This window comes from Schistocerca americana, unplaced genomic scaffold, assembly GCF_021461395.2.
Source record: "Schistocerca americana isolate TAMUIC-IGC-003095 unplaced genomic scaffold, iqSchAmer2.1 HiC_scaffold_952, whole genome shotgun sequence".
Classification (NCBI taxonomy): Eukaryota; Metazoa; Arthropoda; class Insecta; order Orthoptera; family Acrididae; genus Schistocerca; species Schistocerca americana.
In genome coordinates this window covers 45,001-49,229 of record NW_025726733.1, presented here as the reverse complement: position 1 = coordinate 49,229, position 4,229 = coordinate 45,001, and positions in this window count along the sequence as shown.

Genomic DNA, 4,229 nt, shown 5'->3' with positions numbered 1-4,229 from the left:
TCACTCAAGAGCACCCTGGTAGGATTGCAACGGGGTCCGCCTCGGGACGCACGAGCACGCACGAGGCGCGTCGCACGCCTTCAGCTCGCCCCACCGGCAGGACGTCCCACGATACATGCCAGTTAAACACCGACGGGCGGTGAACCAACAGCGTGGGACACAAATCCAACTACGAGCTTTTTAACCGCAACAACTTTAATATACGCTATTGGAGCTGGAATTACCGCGGCTGCTGGCACCAGACTTGCCCTCCAATAGATACTCGTTAAAGGATTTAAAGTGTACTCATTCCGATTACGGGGCCTCGGATGAGTCCCGTATCGTTATTTTTCGTCACTACCTCCCCGTGCCGGGAGTGGGTAATTTGCGCGCCTGCTGCCTTCCTTGGATGTGGTAGCCGTTTCTCAGGCTCCCTCTCCGGAATCGAACCCTGATTCCCCGTTACCCGTTACAACCATGGTAGGCGCAGAACCTACCATCGACAGTTGATAAGGCAGACATTTGAAAGATGCGTCGCCGGTACGAGGACCGTGCGATCAGCCCAAAGTTATTCAGAGTCACCAAGGCAAACGGACCGGACGAGCCGACCGATTGGTTTTGATCTAATAAAAGCGTCCCTTCCATCTCTGGTCGGGACTCTGTTTGCATGTATTAGCTCTAGAATTACCACAGTTATCCAAGTAACGTGGGTACGATCTAAGGAACCATAACTGATTTAATGAGCCATTCGCGGTTTCACCTTAATGCGGCTTGTACTGAGACATGCATGGCTTAATCTTTGAGACAAGCATATGACTACTGGCAGGATCAACCAGGGAGCTGCGTCAACTAGAGCTGAGCAGCCGGCCGCCCGGGAGTGTGTCCCGGGGGCCCGCGCGAACACGCAAGCGTCCGCTCAATTATTCTGCAAACAGGAGGAGGCTGAGCTCCCCTGCACAATACACCTCGAAACCCTCTCAGGTCCCGGCGGCGCGCAGCGCCGTCCTAAGTACTTGGTCGGGTTCGAGAGAGGCGCAATCGCCCGGAGTTTGGCGAGTAGACGCTTTAGGTGCGACCACCCGTGCTCCCAACTGAGCTTGCCGCTGCCGACAGAGGCCCGGGAGCGTGCTGTCGTGGCATTGCCGGCGGGAGACAACACGCGCCACCTACGGTGGCCGGCAGCTCCAACGCCAGCGCCACAGAAGGACAAAAGCCCCACTTGGGTGCCGAAGCGAACTCTCCCAGCACAGCGCACGCGCCAACACGTCCGCACAGCTGCGATACAAACCACCTGCGAGAACCGCAGAGGCGACCGAGCAGCAGACGGCGTCGCGGCGCCGAGCGCCGGGCGGCGGCGCATCCTCAGCGCACACAGTCCTCAATCGGACCAGCACACTGCAGATGTCCACCGCGCTTCGCACCGGGCCCGCGAGGACCTACTTTGGCCGCACGGCGCCGCGTGCAGGGTGCGCCGGCGCGCAGCTGCGCCGCCTGCCGCCTCCGTCGGCCGGCGCGCCTGCCACTGGCCGCCCCCACCAGCCGGCTGTAGCGCGTGCGCCCACGCACCGCGCGGCCAGCACGCCGGGAGGCCCCCCCTCACCGGCCGGGGACGGTCCCACCCAGCCACCGCCGCGTATCGCTTCACACCCACATGCCATTCACGTTCGTGGGCATGGTGGGTATCGCTGAAACAACCGGTTGGTAGCTCAACCGATCGTCGCCATCACTGATTCACCTCTAGCGAGAACAACCGCACCACAACCGTTTACCAGTTGTTCATTTGCGTAACGTCACCAGCAAACGTAGACGTCCATCGCCATTTGCAAATTCAACGATTGTTGCATGCCTGTGTCAGGTGTCACGACACACTATGTCTGCCCACATACACGCAACAACATGTGCACGCTTCGCGAACACGTGGAAGGTGGCCCCCGTACGTATGCGATGTCCATTGCGCGAACGACTGTCAACCGGCCTCTGTCGCATGTCGCAGATGTGGAACGCAGTGCACCATGCTATCACGGTGTGTGAGAAGAGACGACTACGTCTGACAACACGCGCCACTACATCAACAGACGGCTCATGCTGATCGCCATCCACGGCATACCATACTGCAATCCAGCTCTTATAGGGAGACGACACGTAGCTGAGTGCACAATATTTGGACCGTATGGTTCGCCGTTGTTGGCGCAGTCGTGGTACGGTCACACATGTACCACGATGTATCATTCAGTACATGAGGACCAATGTGCAGTACAGTGTGTGATTTGGACGTACAACATCAGCGGACAGTTGACACACGCCGTACCACAACGTAGGCTGTGCTTCGCCATGCAAATGCCAATGAACAACTGCGAAGGGCATTGAGCATGTACGTCCTGCTGCCATCCGCATTACAGTGTATAGCTGCAAGGTGTTTAACATGAAGCGATACTCTGGGGACCAGGCAGTGCGAGTAGCAAACTATATTGCGGGGGTTGCAGTTAGGCAACACCACACTAATTTAACGCGTCGTATGACAATTACAGAGCAGGTTAAGGCCCAACGTGTGTTGGGTTAAGGCCCAACGTGTGTTGGGTTAAGGCCCAACGTGTGTTGGGTTAAGGCCCAACGTGTGTTGGGTTAAGGCCCAACGTGTGTTGGGTTAAGGCCCAACGTGTGTTGGGTTAAGGCCCAACGTGTGTTGGGTTAAGGCCCAACGTGTGTTGGGTTAAGGCCCAACGTGTGTTGGGTTAAGGCCCAACGTGTGTTGGGTTAAGGCCCAACGTGTGTTGGGTTAAGGCCCAACGTGTGTTGGGTTAAGGCCCAACGTGTGTTGGGTTAAGGCCCAACGTGTGTTGGGTTAAGGCCCAACGTGTGTTGGGTTAAGGCCCAACGTGTGTTGGGTTAAGGCCCAACGTGTGTTGGGTTAAGGCCCAACGTGTGTTGGGTTAAGGCCCAACGTGTGTTGGGTTAAGGCCCAACGTGTGTTGGGTTAAGGCCCAACGTGTGTTGGGTTAAGGCGCAACGTGGGTTACGTTAAGGCGCAACGTGGGTTACGTTAAGGCGCAACGTGGGTTACGTTAAGGCGCAACGTGGGTTACGTTAAGGCGCAACGTGGGTTACGTTAAGGCGCAACGTGGGTTACGTTAAGGCCCAATATAGGTTAGGTTAAGGCCCAATATAGGTTAGGTTAAGGCCCAATATAGGTTAGGTTAAGGCCCAATATAGGTTAGGTTAAGGCCCAATATAGGTTAGGTTAAGGTACAATATAGGTTAGGTTAAGGTACAATATAGGTTAGGTTAAGGTACAATATAGGTTAGGTTAAGGTACAATATGGGTTAGGTTAAGGTACAATATGGGTTAGGTTAAGGCGCAATATGGGTTAGGTTAAGGCGCAATATGGGTTAGGTTAAGGCGCAATATGGGTTAGGTTAAGGCGCAATATGGGTTAGGTTAAGGCGCAATATGGGTTAGGTTAAGGCGCAATATGGGTTAGGTTAAGGCGCAATATGGGTTAGGTTAAGGCGCAATATGGGTTAGGTTAAGGCGCAATATGGGTTAGGTTAAGGTACAATATAGGTTAGGTTAAGGTACAATATAGGTTAGGTTAAGGTACAATATAGGTTAGGTTAAGGTACAATATGGGTTAGGTTAAGGTACAATATAGGTTAGGTTAAGGCACAATATGGGTTAGGTTAAGGCGCAATATGGGTTAGGTTAAGGCGCAATATGGGTTAGGTTAAGGCGCAATATGGGTTAGGTTAAGGCGCAACGTGGGTTACGTTAAGGCGCAACGTGGGTTACGTTAAGGCGCAACGTGGGTTACGTTAAGGCGCAACGTGGGTTACGTTAAGGCGCAACGTGGGTTACGTTAAGGCGCAACGTGGGTTACGTTAAGGCCCAATATAGGTTAGGTTAAGGCCCAATATAGGTTAGGTTAAGGCCCAATATAGGTTAGGTTAAGGCCCAATATAGGTTAGGTTAAGGCCCAATATAGGTTAGGTTAAGGTACAATATAGGTTAGGTTAAGGTACAATATAGGTTAGGTTAAGGTACAATATGGGTTAGGTTAAGGCGCAATATGGGTTAGGTTAAGGCGCAATATGGGTTAGGTTAAGGCGCAATATGGGTTAGGTTAAGGCGCAACGTGGGTTACGTTAAGGCGCAACGTGGGTTACGTTAAGGCGCAACGTGGGTTACGTTAAGGCGCAACGTGGGTTACGTTAAGGCGCAACGTGGGTTACGTTAAGGCGCAACGTGGGTTACG